This window comes from Protopterus annectens, chromosome 6.part0 (assembly GCF_019279795.1).
Source record: "Protopterus annectens isolate FY-2018-M chromosome 6.part0, PAN1.0, whole genome shotgun sequence".
Lineage (NCBI taxonomy): Eukaryota > Metazoa > Chordata > Ceratodontiformes > Protopteridae > Protopterus > Protopterus annectens.
In genome coordinates this window covers 669,091,041-669,103,870 of record NC_056737.1, presented here as the reverse complement: position 1 = coordinate 669,103,870, position 12,830 = coordinate 669,091,041, and the positions used below count along the sequence as shown (strand labels likewise).

The window sequence follows — 12,830 nt, the reverse complement described above, 5'->3', positions numbered from 1 at the left end:
TACCCTCCAGAAGCAAAGACTTTGGTATACTAGCCAGAAGGTGGCACTGCAGGCAGCAACTCCCCACTGTTATGAATACTACAACATGTGAATAGAAGGACATCTAAGGATGTTCTTCGTGTTTCACTTTTGCAGTCATTACATTTGGGTTATCTGCTTGCAGTAGCCCTCAGTCAGCCTGATTAACAAAGTCTTGGGTCCTGCATCGGTTGCTGTCCCTTCTTCCATGACGTCAGGGGTATAAAACATGCAGCCGACGCCGTTACACCAGTCTTTCTTGCTGTGCGGTGCCCGAAGCAGAAGCAGTTCGCAAGTGCCAGTCGGCCACCTCCTCAAATCTTCGTTTTCGAGTTTCAGAACCAAAGTCTTCAACTAAAGCTAAGTATCCCGTTGAGGAAACTTTTTCTTGCTCCTTACCGATGTCAGTAAAAGTTAATAATTGCATTACTTGTGGAAAGAAAATACCTCACAAAGATTTTCATTTTTACTGTATTCCTTGCCTAGGCCCTGACCACGACGTACATTGCTGTCGGTTTTCTGCTTTATTTTAATCAGTGCACTATCCATCGTCGGTATAGTTTCACTTCTAAATATTTTGGTTCTCGGTTTAATTATCCAGAAATGTCGTCGATTAGCCATCCCACTATCTGGATTCCAAGAAAACACAAAGATAGACAGAGACAGGCTGCCGAGGTCCAAAGCTGCCGACGACGCTTCCCCTAAGCCAGTTGCCAGTTCACCGGTACTCCGTGAGATGCTTTTGCAGCCCCTGATACCCGCTACTTCTGACTCGCAGGCCTCTACTGAGACCCATTCGGAGTCCGGTATGCCGTGAGATTCTTCAACTGTGGAACCTGCGTATGTCTCTACCTTGGATGGATCCGGAGCCACTGTACAGACACCGGCTTCTGAGGGTGTATTCAGGCCTACAGACTTGCGTATTAAACCAATGCCTCCTCCTTAATTTACACCAAAATCTCGAACCTTGCCTAAGAAACTGACACCCAGGCAGTATGCTCAGGCCTTTATGCCTAAAAAACAAATAAGAATGGCTGAAGATCTTATAACTCTAATTAGGGGAAGCCAACCTCCCCCTTCTAAGGGACCTAAGACTGAAGTTGTTATGAATCTTCTGAACAGGATTCTGATTTTTCTGGTCTGGATTTGCCCTTATCTACTTAAGAGGATTCTGGTCATACCTCTCAACTGTCCCTGATTTTGACTCAAATTTTAACTCTGTCCCACTTAATCCCTTCTAAAACTAGTGACTTTTGGAGGAAAGGTGGTGAATTCCATTTAATGAATAATGACAATAATTAAGAGTTATAAACTTCTTTTACTTCAGAAAATGTATATTAATTCATATGCTCTGATTCTGTCAGTGTTTCAAATTAATACCACTAATATTTTAAAAGTGTCCCTGATTTTTTCTTCACTTGTCCCTGATTCTGTTGAAATTTATCCCCTGTTGGTTGAGAGGTCTGATTCTGATGCAGAGGACACTATTCCCTCTGCTTCCGCTCAAGAGGATTTTTCTTTTGGTGAGACCTTACATACTCTAAGGGAGCATTTCCACTGGGAAAGCCAGGATTTTTCTGATTCAAAAAAGAGGCTTAGGGATTTCTTACTCCTGCCTTAGCATAGGCCTTTAGCTATACCTACTGTACTAGACATTGTTGATGATGCCTTTTCACAATCTAGTTTGGCCCCTGACACTCTGCCTCCTGCTCCCAGAAAACCTGACAGATATTACAGGGTTCCTGATTCTCACACGTTCCTTTTTAAAAATCCTATTGCGGATCCAGAGACTATTTCACAGGGACCCAAGGGCATTAAGGCTTCTACTGCTAAAAATCCTACCCCCTCTGAGAGAGACTCCAAGGCACTGGATAGATGGGGTAAGAAAGTGTACACTTCTGCAACTTTGGCCATTAGGGCTTTAAACTATCAACAACATGTTACTGGAGTGCTTAAACAGAAAATATTAATTCCTGACTGGGCTGAAAATAAAGAATTACAGAATTTAATGCATTCTGTTGAACAAGTTGGAAAACATACTTTGCAATGTGGATTTGATTCATTCGAGGCCTCTTGCAGGGCTGCTGTTACTGGGTCTGTGCTCAGAAGGCATGCTTGGCTTAAGGAGCAAGGTTTGCCTGATCATGTTAAAGCTAAATTGTTGGATGCTCCCTTAAATTAGGACCGCCTGTTTGGCAACAAGCCTGAGGAAGTTCTTAAACAGATGGAAGATAAAGCTAAATATATGCAAACTGTTAAAGATTTCTTACAAGTTCAGCCTTCTAGATTTAGTAGGCACTGGCGGTCTACAAATTGGTCCATTCCAGCCCCTTCCAGGTCTTCTCAAACCAAACTCAGACACAGCAGAAACCCCAGGTTTCAGTCCCAAGGGGCACACAAGACTAGGCAGTGGGGGGTTTCCGCAACCAAACCTGGGAGTAGTAAGACCCCCCCCCCCATGGAAACCTGTCTCAATGACTTGCTTTTAAAACTTCCAAGCACTTCCCAACTGAATGCCCCTTTAGGTGGAAAGATTGGTCTGCAGGCCAAAAACTGGGAAGTCATTACCCAGGACAAATGGTTTTAAATATAGTGTCCCAAGGATACAGATTGCATTTCCACATGTTACCAACACCAAGTGGGTGGCCAGATCTACCCCCAAATCAGTGGGCAGAGGCCCAAAATCAAGAACTCTCTCTCTTAAACATGGGGGCTGTTCAGTTGGTGCCAGAAGAGGAAAAGGGACAAGGTTTCTATTCGATACTTTTCTTGGTACCCAGAAAAAGCAAAACATGGCATCCTATCCTGGACCTTTCTATTCTAAACACCTTTCTGGTAATTCCAAAATGCTGACTCTTCATCAGCTGCTTCCTATGCTAGGCAAGGTTGCATGGTTGGCAACACTAGACTTAAAAGAAGCATACCTGCATATCCCTATCAGGGAGTCTTGCAGAAGATACCTATGCTTCAAAGCAGGCTACATGCACTATCAGTTCTCTGCACTGCCCTTTGGCTTATCTACTGTGCCCAAGGTATTCACAAAGTGCCTAGCTCCAGTCATTGCATTTTGCAGGCAAAGAAATATTCAAATATACCCATACCTGGACGATTGACTAATTCAGGCAGAAAGCAAGGACATTCTTTTGAATCATCTGGCCTTTGTTCAAAGGGTACTGACTTTTCTGGGGTTCACCATAAATGAAAAGAAATCCCACCTGGTACCCTGCCAACAAATTATATTCCTGGGAGCAAGCTTGAATACAACTTCCCAGATGGCTTTCCTCACGCCAGAGAAACAGATTAATTTGACAACTTACTTCAAACAAGTGGCCACAAAAACCCAGCTATCTGCAAGGCAAATACTGCAAGCCTTGGGGTCCATGGCCTCCTGCATTCTTCTAATTCCATATGCAAGGATGCGTATGAGGAAACTACAATGGTATCTCAAAAGCCTATGGTGTCAACATTCACAGGATCCAGAAGCAAGGATTCCTATCATACCTTGCCTACACCTAGAGTTCCTTTGGTGGGCAGAGGCCTGCCACCAAAACAGGGGACTACCATTCACATTACCCCCTGCCGCCCAAATCTTAACAGACGCATCAGACTATGCGTGAGGGGCTCACCTGCCAGGGAAGTGCATTCAGGGCAAATGGAACCCAAGTCAAATGCACCTGCACATAAATCAAAAGGAAATGTTAGCTGTACAGAATGCTCTGACAGCCTTCAAGGACCACATTCTTCCAGGTCAACTAATGGTAAAGACGGACAACACCACTGTCATGTGGTACATAAACAAGCAGGGGGGTACACATTCTTACCCCCTCTGCAGACTAGCCATGGCATTATGGGGCACAGCCTTGATCTACCAAGTGAATCTACAAGCTCAATTCCTGCCAGGAAAACTAAATACATTGGCAGACGGACTAAGCAGAAACCTCATGGACCCACGAGTGGAAACTGGAACCAAGGATTTTCAGCATGTTGACAAGCAAATGGGGGAGCCCTGATATAGACCTGTTTGCCTCCCCCAGAACCATCAACTGGACAAATTTTGCACAAGGATTCCCCACAAGCTAGCTTGGAAAGTGGATGCTCTATCCTTCAGCTGGAAAAACCTATCAGTTTACGCCTTTCCTCCTCTACCTCTGCTCTCCAAGGTACTGCTAAAGATCAAACAGGACAAGCCAAGGACGATTTTAATTGCACCAGACTGGACTCGCCAACACTGGTACCCACTCTTGCGCAGTGTGTCATGCTTGGCTCCATGGCACCAGCCTCAAATTCCTTCCTTGTTGTCTCAGCAGAAGAACCAGATTCTGCACCCTCAGCTGCAAACCCTGAACCTAGCAGCCTGGCTAATTACCTAATCTCTCCTTCACCATCCCTCAGTAAATCAGCGGTGGATATCATTTTAGAGGCAAGGAGGCCTAGTACTAGAAAATCTTATGCTGCAAAATGGAAAAGGTTCTGTGCCTGGAACCAATCTCAAGGAATGAACGCAGCAGTGCCCAATTTACCTCAGATTCTACAATACTTGACTGAGATGCTTCATAAGGGCTCATCTTTTTCCTCCATCAAAATTCATGCATCAGCCATTTCAGCTAATTATAGCACAGAGCCTTCCCTCTTCTCTCACCCACTGCTCAGGCAGATGTTCTTCGTGTTTCACTGTTGCAGTCATAACTGTAGGGTGCTCCTGCCGGCAGGCAGCCCGAGGTCGGCCAGAATCCCAAAGTCTGGGTCCGGCGTCGGCTGTATAAGCTAGTATCCTGACGTCAGTACGCCTTGGTACATAGCCCTCAGCCGACGCCATCTTCTCCAGTCTTTCTTGCCGTGCGGTGGAAAGCAGCTCGCAAAACGTTGGTTGGCGATTTTCGAACAGCGTATTTGGTTGTTGTCGGTCCGAAGTTGTTACTTCTCTTCTCAAAGCTAAGTACCCCGTTGGGGAATCTTTTTCTTTTAATTGTATAGCGTGTGGGAAACAAATACCTCATAAAGATTTCCACTCTTACTGTCTACCTTGCTTAGGCCCTGACCACGACGTTTCTTGTTGTCGGTTCTGTGCCAGGTTCAACTCTCGTACTATCAAGCGCAGGTACGATTGGGCTTTAAATTATTTTGGCAGACGCTTCAATTATAGAATGTTGTCGGACGCTACCGGAGTTCAAAAGAAGCGCAAAGACAAAGACAGGCCTCCGAGGTCCAAACAGGACTCGTTGCAGCTGGAGCCAGCGTCCGGTTCGGCTGTCGTCAGTGAGGCGCTTTTGCAGCCCCTGTCGTCCGCCACTTCTGAACCGATGGCCGATACGGACTCCCATGGGGAGCCATCAAGGCCCACTATTTTAACTGCTGCAGGACCTTCGGACGTCGCTCCTTCAGATGGGTCCGGAACCGCTGTGCAGGTACCGGCTTCTGAGGGGTTTTCAGGCCTACTCACATCACTATTTCAAAGGCAAAGGCAAAGACAAAGACTCCTAAGTCTAAAGTTCCAGCTCAAGCTGCTTCTGAATCCACTCCCAAGACACAAAAACAATTATTGAGGATGGCTGAAGATTTGCTTACAATGATTAGGGGTTCTCACCCCCCTCCTGAGAAAAGGCCTCGACAGGATGTTACTCTGGATTCCTCTGACCAGGCTTCTGTATCTTCTGTTTCTTCCTCTGATCAGGACTATTCTTTTCCCCCTTATGAGGATTCGGATGCTGAGGATTCTTTGCCTTCGGCCTCTCCGCCTGAGGATTTTTCTTTTGGGGAAACCTTGCATGAGATGAGGGAACATTTTCATTGGGAAGGACAGGAATATTCTGCTTCCAGAAAGAGGCTTAGAGAATTTCTTCTTCTTCCTCAGCATAGGCCTTTAGCTATCCCTCCTGTCTTGGACATTGTAGATGATGCTTTTTCTGAGGCTAATTTGAATCCTGATTCCATGCCTCCTGCTCCTTCTAAGCCTGATAGATTTTATAGGGTTCCTGACTCTCATTTATTTTTATTTAAAACCCTACTGCAGATCCTGAAACTATTTCTCAGGGCTCTAAGGCTGCTAAGGTTGCTACTTCTAAAAATCCTATTCCCTCTGAGAAGGATTCTCGTGCTTTAGACAGGTGGGGAAAAAAGGTATATACTTCTGCTACCCTGTCTGTAAGGGCTTTAAATTGCCAGTTTCATATGTTTAAATATCAGCAATTTCTTTTGTCTGTTTTAAAGCAAAAGCTTGCTTCCCTTCCTGCTTGTGCAGAGGATAAGGAACTTCAGGATGTTTTGCATGCTACTGAACAGGTAAACAAGCATAGCTTACATTGTGGTTTTGATGCTTTGGATGCTTCCTGCAGGGCTGCTGCCTCTGGTACTGTGATTAGGAGACATGCCTGGCTTCGTGAACAAAGTTTACCTGAACAGGTTAAGGCTAAGTTATTAGATGCCCCTGTTCAACAAGATGTTCTTTTGGTTCTAAGGCTGAGGAAGTTATTAAAAGATGGAAGAAAAGGCAAAGTCCATGCAGACTGTAAAGATTTCTTGCAAGTTCAGCCTCCTAGATTTTCCAGGAATTGGCCCTCTAAAATTGGTCCTTTCCCACGCCTGACAGGCCTCAAAGGGGAAGATATAGACGCTCCAGAGGTCGTGGTCAAGGCCAGACCTCTTACAGATCTAGACAATGGACTGCTTCTTCACCTAGAAGGGGAGAAGACAGATCCCAATCTCAAAGAAAGCAAACTCAATGACTCTCTCGGTTGGGCTTCAGGACCCCTTTACCTGGACGCCTCTCGGAGGAAAACTGTCTCTTTTACAGAAATTGGACTCATATTACCCAGGACAGATGGGTATTGGGCGTAATTTTAAAGGTTACAAGTTCCACTTTCACACTTTGCCAAGGACTCACGGTTGGCCAGATCTGCCAAAACTTCAATGGTCAGAGGCCTTAACTCAAGTGGATGCTCTTTTGGCCATGAGAGCCATAGAGCCTGTTCCACTCTCGGAAATGGGAAAAGGGTTTTATTCAAGGCTGTTTCTGGTTCCCAGAAAACAAAACTCATGGAGACCTATTCTGGACCTTTCTATGTTAAACACCTTTTTGGAAATTCCAAAGTTCAAGATGCTTACTCTGCAACAGCTAATTCCAATGCTCTCTCAGGACGCCTGGATGGTGACATTGGGCTTAAAGGAAGCCTATTTGCATATCCCTATCAGACAAGAACACAGGAAATTCCTCAGGTTCAAGGCAGGTTCGAGGCACTTTCAATTCTCTGTTCTGCCCTTTGGTTTATCTACTGTGCCCAGAGTCTTCACCAAGTGCCTGGCACCAGTAGTGGCTTACTGCAGACTTCAGGGAATCCAGATTTACCCCTATTTGGACGACTGCCTTATTCAGGCAGACAGCAAAGATCTTCTGCTTCAACATCTGGACTTTGTTCTACGTCTTCTCCTACTACTGGGATTCTCAGTGAACATAAAAAAGTCACATTTGATCCCTTCTCAACAGATGGTATTCTTGGGAGCCCTCTTAAATACAACCTTACAAAGGGCTTACCTCACTCCAGAAAAACAAACTCAGCTGGCTTCTACTTTCAACACCTTGGCAAATCTATCTCAGCTCACTGCAAGGAAATTCCTGCAGGCTCTGGGCTACATGGCTTCCTGCATTCTGTCGATTCCAAACGCAAGACTTCACATGAGAAAGCTTCAATGGTATCTGAAAAGTGTATGGTCACAACATTACCACGATCTGGATATTCTGATTCCTCTGATCCCCTGCCTCCAGAAGGAGTTCCTCTGGTGGTCCAGGGCATGCACTTTAAACGAAGGAAAACCTTTTTGTCTCCCTCAACCTACTCAAATCCTAACCACGGACGCCTCGGATTATGCTTGGGGAGCACACCTTCTAGACAATTGCCAGCAGGGAACCTGGACAAAGGACCATCTTCACTGGCACATCAATCTGAAGGAAATGTTGGCAGTTCAAAATGCCCTTTTAGCCTTCAAAAACCTTTTACAACCAGGGCCTCTGCTAATTCGCACAGACAACACCACGGTCATGTGGTACATCAACAAGCAGGGGGGTTCTCATTCTTACCCCCTTTGCAGACTAGCTATGGCTTTATGGGACACAGCTCTAAAATTTGAATCTGCATCTCCAGGCTCAATTTATTCCAGGGAAACAGAATCTCTTAGCAGACAGCCTGAGCAGAAATATTTCAGATCCTCACGAATGGATGCTAGACACCAACTTGTTCAACAGGATTACTGCAGTTTGGGGATGTCCCCAGATAGATCTGTTTGCATCCCATCTCAATCATCAGCTGCCTTGCTTTTGCACCAGGTCCTTCCACAAAATAGCATGGAGAGTGGATGCCCTGTCCTTCAGCTGGAGAAGCCTTTCAGCTTATGCCTTCCCTCCTCTTCCTCTACTGCCTCAGGTACTACTGAAGATAAAGCAGGACAAGCCCAAGTTCCTCATCTTGATTGCTCCAAATTGGCCTCGACAGTTTTGGTATCCAACCTTAAAGCTCCTGTTCTCGGGGCCTCCTTGGATTCTTCCACTGAACCCTTCGCTTCTGTCCCAGCATCAGGGTCAGTTACTACATTCCAATCTCAAGACCCTTTGCTTGGCAGCTTGGCTCTTCAAAGGAATTTGATTTCCTCTAGTCTTCCCAAACATGTTTTGGATGTTCTTTTGGAAGCTAGACGGCCTAGCACTAGGAAATCCTATGCCTCTAAATGGAAGAGGTTTTCTATTTGGATGCAGGACCGAGGCTCTGATCCTCAGGTTCCTGATCTCTCCTCTATTTTGCTTTACCTTCGAACTTTTATCTAAAGGACTTTCCTTTTCTTCCATTAAGATACATGCTTCTGCTATCTCTGGGCATTTCAGTTCTGATCCTCCTGTTTTTCACATCCTTTGGTGAAGCAGTTCTTGAGAGGGGCTAAAAATTTGCGGCCTCCAAGGACCCCTCCTGTCCCTGCCTGGGATCTTAATTATGTTTTAGAGAAACTTACTTTGCCTCCTTTTGAGCCTGCTGCATCTTCAGATATTAAGTTTCTATCCTGGAAGACTGTTCTTTTGTTAGCATTGACTTCTGCCAGAAGGGTCTCAAGAGTTGCAAGCTCTCATGGCTGTGGAACCATACCTTATTTTCCATCAGGACAGAGTATCCTTGAGGACCAATCCTACTTTTATGCCTAAGGTGATTTCGAAAGTGGCTTTGAATCAGACAATTCACCTTCCTACTTTCTTTCCAAATCCTCAAAATAAAGGGGAAAGGATTTTGCATTCATTGGATGTGCACAGACAGTTACGATTTTACTTGGACAAGACTAAAGATTTCAGAAAGTCTAACCAATTGTTTGTTTCCTTTGCCTCCAGTTCTCTTGGAAAACCTATTTCTAAACAAACTATTTCCAAATGGATTGCTTATGGAATCAGGTTTTGTTACACTCATCATGGGAAACAGCTTCCAGGGACCATTAGAAGTCATTCTACTAGAGCAGCTGCTACTTCTACAGCTTTCCTCAGAGGAGTCCCTACCAAGGATATCTTGGAAGCTGCCACTTGGAGTTCTGTGCATACTTTTTCCAAGCACTACAATCTCCCCTTGTTTTCTAAGTCTAGGGCAGGCTTTGCCTCTGCTGTCTTGCAGGGTATTCTTGCCTCCCCTTATTCTATCTAATGCCTCCTCCCCCTCTACACTGCTTTGGGATTCCACCCTACAGTTATGACTGCAACAGTGAAACACGAAGAACATAGTACAGTTGTGTACACCTACCATAAATGTAGATGTTCGAGTGTCTTCACTGTTGCAGTCGGGTTTCCTCCCTCCTATCCCCTCTTTCTCTCATATTTGTGGTGTATTTGTGTTTCCTTGTTGGATTCATTTTTGATTTGTTGGGGACTTCTGACATCTAGGGCAAGAAAGGCTGGAGAAGATGGCGTCGGCTGAGGGCTATGTACCAAGGCGTACTGACGTCAGGATACTAGCTTATACAGCCGACGCCGGACCCAGACTTTGGGATTCTGGCCGACCTCGGGCTGCCTGCCGGCAGGAGCACCCTACAGTTATGACTGCAACAGTGAAGACACTCTAACATCTACATTTATGGTAGGTGTACACAACTGTACTTTCCTCAGAGGGGCCAAAAATTTAAGGCCACCCAGGAGAGCTCCAACTCCAGCCTGGGATCTTAACTTTGTCTTGGAGAAACTCACTCTTCCTCCTTTCAAGCCAGCTGCTACTGCAGATTTAAAATTTCTTTCCTGGAAAACAGCTTTCCTTTTAGCAATCACTTCTGCAAGAAGGGTATCTGAATTACAGGCCCTTATGGCAGTGGAACCTTTCATCATCTTTCATGCGAACAGGGTGTCCCTCAGAACCAGTCCCTCCTTCATGCCCAAGGTGGTATCCAGTGTGGCTCTTAATCAGTCCATTCATTTGCCTACCTTCTTTCTTAACCCACAGAACAAAGGGGAATGGATACTGCACTCTTTAGATGTGCACAGACAGCTTAGATTCTACTTGGACAGGACTAAAACTCAAAGGAAATCGGAACAACTGCTGGTGGCATTTGCTGCAGGTACAGAGGGGAAAGCTATTTCAAAATGAACCATTTCAAAATGGATAGGCCACTGCATTCATTTCTGCTATAAGCACTATGGAAACCTATCCCACAGGGCATCAGACCCCATTCAACCAGGGCTGCATCTACCTCTATAGCCTTTCTCTGGGGCTTCCCTACTAGGGACATCCTAGAAGCTGCTGCCTGGAGTTCTGTACATACTTTCACCAGGCATTATCATTTGCCAATTTTCTCTAAATCCAGAGCTGGTTTTTCCACTGCAGTCTTGCAGGGCCTTATAGCTGGTCCTAATTCTGTTTACATTCCTCCTCCCAACCTTAGCTTTGGGAATCTACCCAAATGTAATGACTGCAACAGTGAAACACGAAGAACATAGTACAGTTGTGTACACTTACCATAAATGTAGATGTTCGAGTGTATTCACTGTTGCAGTCCTGGTTACCCTCCCTCCAGCCCCCTTTCTTCTTTTGGCTATACCTTTACTCACACTTACTATGCTCTAAAAACATTTTGGTGTATTTGCTTTTTTGTTGGAGGTATATCCTCGTATTTATAGATTTAATTGCTTCCCATTAGGGGGGGCACCTGACATCTGGGGCAAGAAAAACTGATGTAATGGGTCGGCTGCATATTTTATACCCCTAATTACTGTAAACTACCTGACGTCATGGAAGAAGGGACAGCAACCGACGCAGGACTCAAGACTTTGTTAATCAGGCCGACTGAGGGCTACTGCACTCAGATAACCCAAATGTAATGACTGCAACAGTGAATACACTTGAACATCTACATTTATGGTAAGTGTACACAACTGTACTTTATGGTAAGTTCTTACACAACTATTCTTTACTTTGCAGAGATTTGTATGAAGATCTAGTGTACATTTCTGATTGTTTTTTTACTGGGTGTATTTCTAGGGAAACTTTGATCTGATTTTAGTCAGGATTCATAAATCCATTGTCTAATGTTACTGTGAAACATCTGCAGATTTTACAGAAGAAAATTAAATGAGGAACAGTTTTGTTGCACACCAGACCCCCTGATCGTTTGATATGTGTTTTCACACTTGACTAATAGCTGAGGTTTGCAAGGCAGGAAGTATGATAATGTGTTAACTGAGGGAAGGAAGGGGTGGGAGGAGTACCTGGGACAGAACCCAAAACTCAACATTCCACTTTAAAAAAAAAAAAAAAAAAAAAAAGGAAAAAAAAAAGGTATATTATCTCAGCTGTTGCTTTACACGTCACTGAGCACTTTTTACAGATTGTAGAGAACAAATATATAAGAATTACTGCAAATCAGCCACTGATACTTTGACTGGGGATTCTGAAACTTCATAGTATATCTCACTACTTCTATTCTAAGGAAACAGAAGTGTGCTCAGACTGGAAAAACAATAGTAAATTAATCTTGTGAGCTGTGTTCTAGCAATGCTTTGTGGGTAAGATGTAACTTTCCAATAAAACAAAATCATTTCACTCATGTCTGCTCCTATGAAGGCATTCAGAGTTAGAAAACAATAAATATGAATATTCGTAAGTAGTAGTTATGCTGCTGACATATTTGGATTATGTTGAAATTCATAAGGTATTTTTTCTAGTTTTATCCTCATAGTGGTACTTTGAGTTTTAATTTGTTTCGTATATATTTTGACTTCTTACAGTAAATACGCAAGTTCTATTTTTTTTGTAAATGAAATGTAATTAAGGTAATATAATGCTGAGAAGTGGCATAGATAAGAATGTTTATGTAAATGCCATGTGCATAAGTTCTCAGTATAACTACTTTTTAGTGACCTATTATAGTATACTGTTAAAAAAAAAACGTTCTTGTACTAAAACACCAGTTATGGAAAAGTAAATAGAACCATTGCATGCTGACAAATAATGTTACAATTCAGTATGTGTTTAGGTTGTCAGTACTTCTAAAGAAGACATGTTCATAAGTGCTGTAAAGTTTTTTTCCCCTTTTCTTTACATGTACTGGCATGCTAAACATCTGCTCTTTACTAGTATGTCATTTTAAATAAACTGTTTCTAAAGATTTCGTAATATGAGAATCATTTGTCAGCATGAAATGGCATTCTTTACTTTCCCTAACTCCCATGTTAGCAGCAACAGCATTAAAGAAAAAAAAACACAGCAAAACACATTACTTCCACTTGTTTTAATCAGACTTAAACTCCAATTTAATTACTGTAAACTGCCATAAAGTAAAAATTACCAGAAAACAGGTAGAGGAAG

At 43.7% G+C, this 12,830-nt stretch overlaps 1 protein-coding gene across 4 annotated transcripts in view; it reads left to right on the top strand.

Moving 5' to 3' along the window:
- Window positions 1–12,830, top strand: part of AKT1 (AKT serine/threonine kinase 1) — a 1,868,331-nt gene that overhangs the window by 1,282,522 nt on the left and 572,979 nt on the right. The window lies entirely within an intron of this gene.